Here is a 13,957-nt window from a genome sequence, read left to right as displayed (position 1 = left end):
TTTGCCTGAGCTCCACGCCTTCACAGGCCAGAGTGCAGGACTCTCTGTTTCACTAAAATCATAGGGTTACCGGAAGTTTGCCTTCTAATGGCATCACATAAACATGTATTCAAATAACATGACAAGAAACTACAACTCGCACCCAGTGACAAGGGTTAAGTCACAAAAATAAATAAAAACATTCTGCTCTAAGGCCTTAAGTTAGAGAAGGTGGGAAAAAGTGTGCTGAACATGTTTATATTTAGAGAAAGACAGTTACAACAACAACAAAATGAGGTAATACCACTTCTGTGTCTTAGATATTCCCATTCATTAGTGGAAAAAAGGGGTACTAATGTTGCACCTTTTAAAGGAGCTAAATAGGCATCAATACTGTTTCCGAATGTAAAGGGCCGACCTTTGCCAAGTTAAAGCCAATGTGTGTGTATATATAATGTAGACCTGCCCAAAACGTGTTGGAACAATGTAAAGGGCCAAAGGCAAGAAGGCAGCCAAAAAAGTGATTGGAGGGAAAGTTGAGGTCTGAGAGCAGAGGTGGACTGTTGGTTCGACATAATCTGGTGTTCTTCTAAGAGGTGCTAGGGTGGTTCTGATGGATAAAGGGATGTCGTTCCAGATCCTAGAAGCATAATGGAGAAGGCTTATTGGATTTTTTTTCTTTTATTGTCACTTTTCTTTCTCCATGTTGATGGTGTCCTGACTACAGGTGTGTTGAAAGCCCATGTACATGGTGAGTTTGTCACTCAAATAGGCTGGTGTGGGGATTTTGATAGCTATGTAGATTATATAGCCAATTTTGAACATGGTGCAGGGTGGCAAGGAGAGCCAGTGGAGTTCCATCTGGATGGGGGTGATTTGGCCATATTTCTTCAGGATCTGGATGAGGCACGCTTTGAAATAGAGGGTGCCTTTAATGGAGGCCAGTGTGGCGTTAGGGGGGCCATGGAACAAGGCTTTGCCACGATAAAGATGCAAGAATATGTGATTTGGATGCCCATTTTGAAGTCACCTTCTTAGAGAAATGGTAGCACTTTATTCAGTAGAGAGAAATGGTGCCAAGCTGTCTTGGTTGTGTTGGCAATATGCTCTGTGATGGGGAGGCTTGTTTTCTTGGGTAAATTGTAATGGTTTGGCATTAGATGAAAGTTTTCATTTGAATTGGTCCTGATTCATTTCACTGAGCTAGGTGTGAACTAGTTGTTGCTTGCTGTTCTTGGTAAAAAGTAGGAATTCTGTCTTTGTGTCATGGAGCATTAGCTAAGTAATGGACATCCCCTTCTGAATGGGGTTTACTCAGAGTTTGAGCATTGGAAGTACAGATGAATTTCATTAGGGTGTTGTGGACTTTTGATGCTGTTACTGGTGAGTGGTGTGCCAATGGACTCCATGTAGAGGTAAAGATGACAGGGGATAAAATGGAACGTGGGAATATTCTGGCATCTGTAGGTGTTAATAGAATGAACTGATCATGTTTGAATAGGTAGTACAAGAACCAGTGAAGCATGTTGCCATTAAATCTCATTTAAAGCTCTAGATTGTAGATGATGGTGGGGTGTTCAACGCTGTCAAAGTTGGCTGAGTGATCCAGCAAAATCAAGAGGGAGAAGTCCCTTATCTGTGGTCAGGAGGGCATTGTCTATACTTTGTTATCATTGTCTCCATGCTGTAGCATGTTCTGAGTTGGTAATCTTGCAAAAGATGAATGGTGTTGATGTGAGTTGTGTGTAGACTGCTTTTTCAGTGATCTCGCTGATAAATGATAGGTTAGTGATGGACCAGTAGTTGGCATGGACATCAGTGCTTACAGAGGTTTTTCTTCAAGAGTGGGAGTATTTAGGTTGTTTTTCAGAACTTCTGGGAAGAAGCTGTGAGGGAGGTGCTGGCAGTTGTGAATAGGGATGAGAGACCATTTCCGGAGACGTCTTTGATGAGGGATGAGGATAAGACATTATCTTCATAGGAGATGGCATGAAGGAAGTTGAGGATGTAAGTAAAACGTACTGGAGACAGAGGTTTGAAGAATGAATACTGTGGGATGAATCTGAAGAGGAAGATGTCAGAGGAAAACCAGTCTTTATGGTGCTGAAGTGCTTTTGGGGCTTCTGCATTTTTTCACTGAAGAAGAGATTGATGGCATTGCCCTTGTTTGGGGAATGCAGGCTAGAGGGTAGTGTAGTATTTGCTTCTACTGGCTGCTTCATTGGTGATGTTGGTGTAGTACTTGCCTTTAGCATCAAAGGTTCTGCTTTTCTTCCCTTTTCTTTCCAGTTTAAAGTGGAGCATTTGTATTCAGAGGGTACTGTGGGTTACCAAATTGTTGACGTGACAAGGTCAGAGAATCCCTTAATGAAGTTCTTGTCCTATTACGTAGGATTGAAAATGAGGTGGAAGATTGTGGATTGTATTGTTCAGAGTGGGAAGTAGCTTGGGAAGAGCTCCACAGATTTGAGTGTTGCTTGGTTGCCTAGTATGCAGGAACAGGAGGACACACGGATGACAGCTAGCCCCCCTTTCTTTTTATGTGTGCAGTCCAAATGCACGATTCTGTAGTGTGTGGGAATAAGGACATAAGATAGGTAAAAACTAACAAATAATTTAAATATCTCATGGATGTAGTTGAATGCAGACATAACCAGCAAAGGTGAGAGGGTTGCAGCTGTTGTTGATTTCTTTGGCCATCCCAATAGGAGGCCCCTGCCAACCGCTACTGTGCCACAGAATTCCTGCCAATGGGTTCTCTGCTGGCTCTATGGAAATGGTTGATCATATCACGAAAGCATCCCTGTCTAATTCCATGGGTGCTTGTACTTAGAAGATGATTCATATTAACGCTGAGGGCCCTAGGATGAGGATCAGGACCACTAGTAAAGACATGGAGGGTCGCAGCTGTAACTACACGGAGCTGTCAAATAACACGTCCTTGTTACGTTTTCCATCGTTTGTCAAATTCCAGTACGGCTGATCCACTTTCTAACTGGGCACTCTGCAGTGTAATCCCAGCCAAATTACCATTTTGTTTAATCTGAAGATTTCCAGGCTGACCATTGGCTGTCAAACTATGTATTTCTCAATGAGTCGACCAGTGATACAGGGCCAGATGAAGGTGGGTAAGAAATTGCGACTTGCAATTTGCGAGTCATAGCGATTCGCAAATTGCAACTCGCAATACGAGATGCAGAAAGGTGTCTCAGAAACCTTCTGCAACTCGCTATGGATTCGCAAAGACCCACCTCATGAATATTAATGAGGTGGGTCGCAGTTTGCGACCCCATAGCGAGTCTAGGCACTCACAGGGATGGTGGCCTGCTGGAGACAGCAGACCACCATGTCCGTGACTGCTTTTTGAATAAAGCAGTTATTTTTTTCTTTTTGCAGCCTGTTTTCCTTAAAGGAAAATGAGCTGCAAAACGAAAAAATACCGAAACCATTTGGTTTCGTTTTTTTCAGAGTAGGCAGTGGTCCGTAGGACCACTGCCTGCTCTGAAAAAATATTTTTATTGACATTCACAAAGGGTAAGGGGTCCCATGGGGACCCCTTCCCTTTTGCGAATGCGTTACAATCCACTTCAAGTGGATGGTAACTGCGAGTTGGTTTGCGACCGCATTCGCGGTCCCAAAGCAACTCTGCATGGCAATGCAGTCACAAATAGGAAGGGAACACCCCTTCCTATTTGCGAGTCGCAGCCACAAATTGCGAGTCGGTACCGACTCGCAATTTGCGGTTGTGCATCGCGTTTGGTCTTTTGCGCCTCGCAAACTGCGTTTTTCGCCGTTTGCGAGGCGCAAAAGGCTTCCTGCATCTGGCCCACAGTGTGTTAACGACTGTAGTCGTTTCATTCACAATGAGGAAAAAGGGTGGGCCAAGGCCACCCAAAATACGTTGGACTCAATTTTATTCTTCCACATTCAGTTGCTCAGTAACTGAGAAAATGGGAGTCGATCAATAAACTCTGCTGTTAGTAAGGCTTGCGCCTTATACATATGATCGATGTCTGGTGTTAGCAGCCCAGGGCTTGTCGACCCTACAAGATAGTAAAATCCAACCGAAATGTGCAATATTTGTACATTTTCTCATGCATATTAACTGTAGACGTCCTAACTGGATTTCCGCATTTCCAAATTATCTACCCGCATTCTGTTCATCTTGCTTTCAGGCTGTGTTTCAGCTGCCGGTTATCCCCCCGAACGCTCCCGTGTTCACTTCAGGCTTACAGTCCCATCTGTCTTTTCTCCCATCACACAAATCAGGTACAGAACCAGCACGCGGCCTTCCCTCGCGCCTGTCGTACTGATGGCGGCCGCCCCCGGCTGCAGGGCTTGTTTGCTGCAGTCGCCACAGGGCACCGTGCCAGGATGTGTTCAGGCCGCAGAGAGCCAGGTTCGCGGGATGTAAACAGCAGAGCAACCACTAATCTTGGCCTGTTTAGCTTTATGAGCCCTCTGGGAGGTATCTATCTCTAACCCAACACTTCAAACAGCATTATTCATTATACACCGAGCCTCGCGCTGTGGCTCCGGTGTCATGGTTGTAGGCAGGGGGGAGATAGGGAGGAGCGCGAGGGAGGATTGCTGTGACATGGCGCCATACAGGAGCCTGCCAGTGGCAGGCTCAACGACGCATAATATTGTAATTGAGTTGTATTGGTTTCTCATTTTTAGTTGGAAATTAGCGTTCATAGGATATCCTGGACATGTTGGTATGATCTTTTCAATTACATACGCAGTGTACATGTAATCACCTAGCTTACTACAGTTACAGCAAAGGAATGCACATGAGGCGGTGGACTCCTCACTTCAGTCAATCAACTAATTTTTTTTTTAAAGTTGTTTTTGACTGAATTAGTGTTAGTGTGTGTTTTTTTATATGCACCACCTATCACCCATCCATGATTTGCAAATGTAGGGTCTCTTATTTAGTGATTTCATGTCAGAGTCCACATCCATATCATCTACGGGGTCTGTCATGTGATTTAGGGGTGATGGTTTGTATCAAAGGTTCCCAACTCAGATGACCCCCAAATGATGGACGACTACACGCAGCCATTTCAGCTGTAGCAAATTTGCATAGTTCAGACTTTCACCTATCTAGGTTCAGTGGAAGGGAAGATGTCCAATGTATTATGATTAATCTTTTTGCAAGGATCAGTGCCAAAACAATGAAGTTGCCATTGGGTTTGTCAGTTTTGGGATGGGGTATTAAGCGTAGCAATTATTCTCTGTCAAGTCTGACACAACTGTTGTGTTCTCTGCCCACCAGCGTCTAATCCCCACATAGTGCAGTATCACTTGAATGAACATTGCCTCGTCTCTTCCACATTTGGGGAAAACCAATGTCTTGTTTGGCTACATAAACTGTAAATGTGCAGGAGCAGCATTGGACTGGCCAATCCGGCAATCTGGTGGTGCCCAGTGGTCTGCCTGATAGATCAATGAGTGGGCCATTTTGTTAGCAGTTTAAGCACCTGTTGTCTGGCTATGTGGGCCGTTATCTACTGTTGAGTCTCTTCAGCTTACTAAAAATGCATGCAGTCTCCCATACCATGCAAAATACACATACATTATGTGTTTACAAGTTCAAAACTGTCCTGATTTGCAAATGTGGGCCACTTTTTCATTTTAGCAACCTGGTTCTCTAATGGGGGCACTTTTATTTTGATGCCTGTGCCTATTTTTCGTCCCAGTCCAAACATGTGCAGGGGTTAGTTAGGTTCTGTGGATATAGATCAACTGCAGAAGATTGAACATTGCATTGCAAGACGCTACAGTGGTATACTGCAATGCCCGGCCCCACATAGTGCCAGTCAGGTCCTCTCCCATAGATGTGTTCCACTTTAATCTCAAGGGTTCTATGCTCTTTTCCTTAGTGTTGCTTAGGTACTTATAGGCTGCTGTGGCAAAGTGCCTTCTCTCACCCCTGCTAAAGAGAAGTTGTGTGAATGTGCCAGCCTTGGGCTCCACTCCTTCTCCCGACAGTTGTGAGCTATTGCCCTGGTCATAGCTGCATGTATTAAGAATTGACTCTTTTGTACTCCGCATGTCAGGGATGATTCTTCAAATGACATGATATTTCCTGAGTCATATAGGGTGACCATCAAAGTCACTCACCCCTGCTCTGCTCCAGGTCAACTAGTCTGCTGTTCCCACAATTAAAGAAAACTTGGGAAGCTTAGTGCCCACCTGACTAGGAAGGTGGCCGCTGAAAAATAAATGAATGTAGCAACCTTTTTAATTTGGAGGCCAGTTCACCAAATGGCCAAAAGCAGTGGAAGTGACATCACACACTCTTTAAATCTCGTTGACCTAACAGTGTTGACCCCCTATCGCACCCTTAATTTCTCAACAACATCCTGTGCACTGCTGAGTAGCTCTTGGAAAGGCATTGAGTAGAAAAGATAGAAAACAACATGGGCCAGATGTAGCAAAGGTTTTTACCCATTCTGTGTCCATGGGAAAATGTGTTCGTACATATGGCCTCATGTCTCTTATAGCCCTGATTACATCCTCTTCCTGCTGCTGCCTTCAAGCTTTCTGAAAAGAGAGTTAGCAAGAGCAGCGCCATGTCCTCACTGCCACGCCCGGGATGCAGACATTAGCCATATGTCATGGGACTGCCCTGCAGCGAGTTTGTACTGAACGGAGATCTGTTCCGAGTTGACTGCTGTGACTCGTCATTCTGGGTTATACACTATGGAGTGCTGCATACTGGGGCTGTTTAAGTGCCCCAAGGCTGGAAAGGTGGTGACTAGATTCCTAATCTTAGCCCTCCTCTTAGCTAGATGCTCAATCACAATGAAATGGAAGGCCCCATCCCTGCCTGGTGTATCCCACTGGCGTGTTGGGGTGGTTCGTTGGGCCGGGGTAGAAGCACTCTTGATACATAGAGGAGGCAATAGGTCTATGCAAGCGTCCAATTGCCACCTCATGGGAGGACCTGATAATTGGTTTTAAAGAAAGTGCACACGTTGACACCAGACCCCGTTGAGAGGTCTATTGCCACATTCCTACACATGTGGAACACATTCTATTACATTGCATGTAGTGCAATACTCCTCACCTCATGCACCTGTTTTAGGTCCATATATAAAACCATACACTTGATGAAAGGCTCCGGATTTCTCCTAATGATCTGCCCTCATTCACTTACTCTTATGGCAATCAACCAGGCTTGTCAATGTTTTCTATAGTTTTGCATGTTTGTTTAATTTTCTTTGCACTTACTGCAATACTTTGTAAGCAAAGCTGTACTTATTGTAATGGTAAACTCCAATATTGGATGCATTGATCCTGTATTGCAACCTTAATTATATGCTGTTCTCTGTATTGCTTAGCGTACCTTTCATCACTAAAATCCCAATAAAATAGTTTTAAAAAAAGGTAAAGGCAGCGCCAGCAGCACCATAGGGTAAGGCAAGGGTCGAAATTGCCATGCCTGCACCCATCAATGACAGGCATGCACTTCAATGTATGTTTCTAGAAATGTTGGCTGTTGCGAGTGGTCGCAACCATTCGTGTTAGGAAAGCTGCTGCTGGAGTAGAAAATCTACTTGAGCGGCATTAAAACTAACTTGAGCAGTAGCATCCTCTGGCGCACCACGTGGTGCTGTTTGTGGTGATTTCTCAGTGTGGAACAAGCTCCTGGCATTAAAAATCAGTGCGACGTATGACGTATCGATTTCCACCCATTTGTGGAACTCCTTGGAATCTCCAGAGTTTTTTGTGACTGCAGGAGTTAAACTCAGCGAGTTCCACTGCACTGAGTAGAAAGTAGCATAGCAGAGATGAGTGGTGAAATGCCAGAGCTGGGTGGCAAGATGGATCAGGAGTAGTGGGATCCCCCATGAAGGAAAAAGAAACACCAGTACGGGGACACCCTGTCACAAAGTGCCACTCCTCCAAACAAAATGCCCTTGCTGCTCTTCTATGCTGCAGTGGAAGAGTAGCGGGCAGGTATTTTTGCTTTAATTTGAGACAGACCTCGACTCATATCTTATTGTTGGCTTCAGCAGTCCTCCACAAATAAAAACAAAAATACCACCGTCTCGCTTATCTTCCACCTCAAAGTGCCACAAAATAGAAAAAAAGGTACGTGGGGAAAGAGAAGGGGCACAAAAATGATCAATCCCTGCTGGACAAACACCTGCACAAAGAGTGCATTGAGGTGTGTAGAGCAGTGAAATATCAACAAATCCAGAACTTTCTTGGCAAATGTCTTACTTTAAGCACTTTGGGACAGAAATACTGGACAACACTACACACAATCTGAAAGCAGTGGTGGCTTGGAGGGTTGGAAATTTTTCTGCAAGTATCTATGGGAATATTAGTAAGAAGCAGTGCATGTAGATCACATTGGCATTGTTGCTAATGGTAAGTGGCCATATGCAATATGAGATGTCTTCAGTGAATCCTGGCTATTTTGCCAAAAGCACTTTGCATTCTAGGAATTTCAGGTTTTTAAATGTCGACTTAAAATTGATTGGCTTCACATGGTCTCAGCTTTGACCCATTCATGTTTCATGTGATATGTCCTTCAACACTTTTGGGATACTCATTTTTGCTAGACAAAGTATGGAAAATCTGGAAATGCATGATGATTGGACATTATGTGATGGGCATAACTTTGAGATTTCCATCAGTTAAATGTGAGAAAAATGTGTTTTGACTGGTTGAGGTTTGCAGGTCAATCTGAGTAGGAAGTAGGAAAAATAGTGGGACTCAATGCAAGCCACACCTGTCAGGATTCCCCCGAGTCTCTAGTTTCCGAAATGCATAGGTTTGATAGGGTGTCCTGTGTGCACCTGTCCTTGGATCCAAAAACAGCACCATCAATCCTTCATGGGAATTGTGAGGAAATTCTGTTCTTAAAAGCAAAGTTTGAAGTTTGGAGGTAGGTCATTTTGGATAAGAAACAATGGTAGTATCCATGCAGGTGACACATCCCATGGATTTCCCAGGGTCTATAGTTTTCAAAAATACCTGTTGTTGGTAGGGTTCCCTGGATTCTGGCTGTCTGTGTGCCTGAACATTGCAGTAAACCCCCATGCGAAGTCCACATTGACTACACATGCTTTCGATTTTGACATTTTTCTGTGCCATACTACACATGCTGGGTGCCATTTTTCTCAGGAGAACTCTGGGTATGCTAGATCGTATGACATGATTCACTGCGTGGTAACTGCATTCTTTATCATTGTGAGCATATGAAACTTTTAACTTGTTCAAAACCAGCTGCAGACATGGAGGGCATTTAGGGAAACAGTGCTGTGAACCCTGCACACTTCACTATACAGGAAAAAGAACATTCTTAGAACTAAATGCCATGTGTGCATGATATCCTAGCAGGTACATTTAGTTTGCAGTAGAATCATACTTACAACATCTATTGGTTAGTTCGAAGTTTGTATTGTTTTTAATTGGCAACCGTTTTGGGGAAATGTTTTATTAACACTGAATGATACTGATCTAGTAGGAATGTGGTACATGTCCAGGTCAGTCAATGCCTACTGAGGCAGATAACTGCTTAAAGGAGGTTAGAGCATCGGTAAGATTTATCTTAATGAACTATAATGGGAGGTCATCCCAACTACCAGAATGGAGGTTTGAAGTGTGTTCACAATTCTGCTTAGGTGGAGTGCACAACCATTTCTAAGGTGGGCCGTATGGGTATCGATGGCATGTGAAAGTTGACAGATCTTTGTGATCACACCTAGTTGAGGATTGCAAAGGGTTAGAATCACCATGCCATTATATGAAACAGTAACACCAGATGAAAGAGATGCATATTTGGACAAATGTGTGAATATGTCATATTTAAACAACAGACAACCAAATGATTGAACAAAAACGAGAAAGACCAATTGTTTTTCAATAAAAGGGAGTGGTGGAGCTGAGACTCTCCGCTTTCAAACAGTGGCACTCTCATAATTATTGATGCCCGGGCTGCCACATTCTCAGTCCTTTTTTTTGGTGCAATATGGCACGACAAAAATGCTTTGGCACCTGTGATTTTCCTTCTCCCTTAGAGCAGGTAGTGGGAGAGGGGACAAAACTTGATCTGCCCCGCAGTACAGGAGAAACACAGAAGGGTGGATGGTTCCGGGTGAGTTGGCCCCTGTGCCAAATGGATGCTTTCTCCTTAGAAAGTTCCTCTTCTCTAGTGCTCAGGGTTCACAGTCATACTATGATCCCCAACAAGAAAAGTCTTTCAGGAGGTTCACCACTGAAAAGAAGAAAGTCTATCCTTTCCAAAGGTGCTTCCCCTGGTTATATGTGAGCTCGGGATGCAGCAAGTTTGAGCCCTCTCCTTAAGTGCAGTAGAGAACCCATGAACCAGGTGGATGTTTCTTTCATGTAAGCAGAGAGAAGAGTGAAGCATACATTTCCAAAATGCTCCCACCTCTAGGGCAGTGGTAAAAGGGTTTGAGGCACAGGGGCTGTGGTACAGGGGAGCCTTGTGCCAAGAAGGCACGTCACCTTCGAAATTGTCTACATTTTAGTTTGCAGTTCTCTTACATTCCACAAAGAGACGTTTTGTAATCTCCGGTGTCTAGTGGGTTCTTCACTCATCTAGCGAGGGTGATAAGACACCTTGCTTCTGCAAGTGCATAGGTATGTGAAGAGTGTGAACACTGCCAATTATCGGGAACTCACATGCTTCTGTTATGAAAACTTTCCACATCACTATTCAGAATGTACATACCAGAACTGACATGGTGATCTCTGAATTATCTGGGCCCATTAAAGTCCATTGAGCCGTTCTAGTCCAACCAATGTCTTTGCAATGACTTTGGTAGCTCGCATACCTCCAGCACCGCTGCATGACAGAATATAGAGTACAACAATATTGTAGCCAGAATACAGACTAACAAAATATCATGAAGGCGTAGATCGTAGACTTAATATACTTACATGCACACCTAAATACCCTGACGATATGCATATCACCATGGCACATAGATGTGGAGCAAAATATAATAAACCTACATTTATTTAGTAAATACACAATATTATTGCAGTGAATATTCATGCTACAATATTTAAAACTTGATAATCTGGTATTAAATTCCCCTGTACAGAACATTTTTCACTACAGTTTTCTCATTTTATAACATAACTTATCACTAGTCCTCGTTACTGTCTACATCCTCTGATATTTCAAAGTCTTTCACCGATGGCATCCGCATGTACGCAAATAGTCATCTTTCTCAGTCAAATCTACCTCTAAGCTGAGTGGTAAATTTCTTCGAAATTTAACATTGGGTTGCGGAGCAGCGTGCTACTTGCCGAAAAGGGCTTCAACGCCTTGTCAGGGGTAGTAAGCGCAATATAAATACAATTACAATTACACTGCTTGGCACTGCATAATAATCACTGCCACACATTCGAGAATACCAAGATCCTACTCCTGGCTCTGGGTATCCTTGTACACTAACCTTATGTTCTGCTGACTAGAAACAATGTCCCCACGTCGAAGTACAATGTACACAATGTGGGCATCTTTCACATCTCCAGTCAGTGCTGTTATCAAAGCGCTTTATTTCACTTTTGTCTACCACATTGGATCCCCCACTTCTGCCCCTTACCCCAAAATAACCGGGGTTCTCACACTTTCACCTGTCATTTGAGCTACTGTAATAAGACCTATAGAGGGCTTCCCAAAAATATCTGCACACCAAAAGTAAACTTCAGGTAAAGAGGAAAAAACATAGTGCTGGATATATTCCCACCCCAGAGAGTCAAAACAGAGTAGAGGTCGCATTTGCGCAAAGTACAGATTAGACCGTCAATGCAAGCTGCACTATATATAGCAGCCAGACAAATGATTAACTCATTTGTGAGGATGTGGGTGACAAGGTCTGTGCCCACCTATAATTTGCCAAATGTTTACTATTTGACTAAATTAAAAGTCAAAGGGCTGTCATAGTTCCCACACTTTATTCCAGAAATGTTCAATACTACATTAAAACCCTGATTAAATATATCTACGTCAGACTTTAACAAGAATCCAAGATAGTTGTTTCTGTATCTCACAGGATAATCCATGGTGGGACACTTTGCAACACTGACTGTGCGAGGATGCTCACCCTCCTCTCATAGACTAGTTCAAAATGAGGAACACTTCAGATCCAACATTTGTGTTCTGATAGCAAGTGTCCTGTTAGACGTTTGCTATACTATAACACTATTGGTTTGGTACATAGCTTGAGTCTTACAGCCCCAAAAGACATTACCAGAAACAATAACCAAGGATATCTTAACCAAGGATATGTAACACCTGGTCATAAGTGTGTTTTAAGCGGTACTCAGAAGCATTTGTCTAAAACACCCAACAGACTGCAACATAGACTGCTACAAGTGGTTTAAATAGCCTTATAGCCCACTGCCGAGGGCTATATCGGTATTAAAGGCCCTGTACCCGAGCCGCAGGCGAAGGACGAGGACAATAGACGGGCCTTTAACAACCGGTATAACCCAATGCAGAAGGCTATAAGGCTATTAGAATATTTTAGCCACTAAGGCCATATGTACTAAAGCATTTTCCCATAGACACAGAATGGGTAAAACCCTTTGTTACATCTGGCCCTAAGTGTATATTGTTCTGAATTAAAAAGGGAGAACAGAAAGACAAATACTGGAATGTTGAAGCATAAGACTTACACCAGCCATTATTAGCGTTGATCGCTACATTGTCTTAGAATACATTCCAGTGTTCTAATATAGCCTTATGGACTGAGCCAAGGGCTATACTGGTTGTTAAAGGCCCTGAACCCGAGTTATAAGGAGCGGGCTTCTAATGAAATACAATGCCTTTAGCAACTGGTATGACAGAGCTATAAGGGCTTTAAGGCCATTAGAAGATTTCACCCAGTGAGGATAGTATGTTCTAAATTAGAAAGGGATGCAAAGGAAGACAAACATTGGAATGTTGGAGCAAAAGGCTTACACCAGCCATTATAAGCTGGGAGCTACTACATTGTCTTCCATGGAACCATCAACATTCCAATGTTCTAAAATATTGTAAACAGCTGATTTAAGATCCAATATCGCAACACAATTGCCCACCAGAAATACCTCACTCTGCTTTACTACAGTACACATAAAGCAAAATATTGAACATACACCAAACACAGCCTTACTAGGTAATAAACTGGTTATTTAGGCATCCTGTACCACCTATTGTGGTCAGCTACTTAACATAAATATATGTTTAGAGGGCAATAACCACCTATACTAATTGAGGGTAAACGTAAACAATTTGGTACAACCATCACCGAAAATGAGAAAATCTTTAAAGGTGACGCTCAGCCTCCTTGACCAAACACTCACAAAACCAAATCAGACTCCAGCCTTCCATAGAAACAGCTGGGAAGCCATGTCATGGGCTACCGAAAAGTGCTGCAACGTAATACTAATTGCAAATTGCACCTAAACAAGCAGCAATTAACAATAACAACATGTTAAGTCATAGAAGTGCACTCAAAACGGGTAAACACACTGCAGAGGCAGAACCATAGTGGACAAACACTGTAGATGAAAAAGACAGTCTTGTGTTATTCCTCTCTGTTGTGTTACAGATCTGGTACATAGTTCCCGGTCTTGAATAACTTTTATTGGTCACCTTTTATTAAAACACTTGTGAAATACTTGGGGCCAGATGTAGCAAACTCCGAGATTGCGAGTCTGTCTGACTCGCAATTTCCGAGTCGCAATCTCGGATGCAGAACGGTGTCTCAGACACCGTCTGCGACTCGCTATGGGGTCGCAAAGACCCACCTCATCAATATTAATGAGGTGGGTCGCATTTTGCGACCCCATAGCGAGTCCCTGCACTCACAGGGATGGTGGCCTGCTGAAGTCAGCAGACCTCCATGTCTGTGACTGCTTTTTAAATAAAGCAGTTTTGTTTTTCATTTTGCAGCCCGTTTTCCTTAAAGGAAAATGAGTTGCAAAATGAAAAAAA

The 13,957-nt window shown here is 43.2% G+C and overlaps 1 protein-coding gene across 1 annotated transcript in view; it reads left to right on the top strand.

Moving 5' to 3' along the window:
- Window positions 1-13,957, top strand: part of DTX1 (deltex E3 ubiquitin ligase 1) — a 255,823-nt gene that overhangs the window by 43,426 nt on the left and 198,440 nt on the right. The window lies entirely within an intron of this gene.

This window comes from Pleurodeles waltl, chromosome 11 (assembly GCF_031143425.1).
Source record: "Pleurodeles waltl isolate 20211129_DDA chromosome 11, aPleWal1.hap1.20221129, whole genome shotgun sequence".
NCBI lineage: Eukaryota > Metazoa > Chordata > Amphibia > Caudata > Salamandridae > Pleurodeles > Pleurodeles waltl.
Note: the sequence above shows the minus strand (reverse complement) of the source record. Positions and strands in the feature narration are given on the sequence as shown.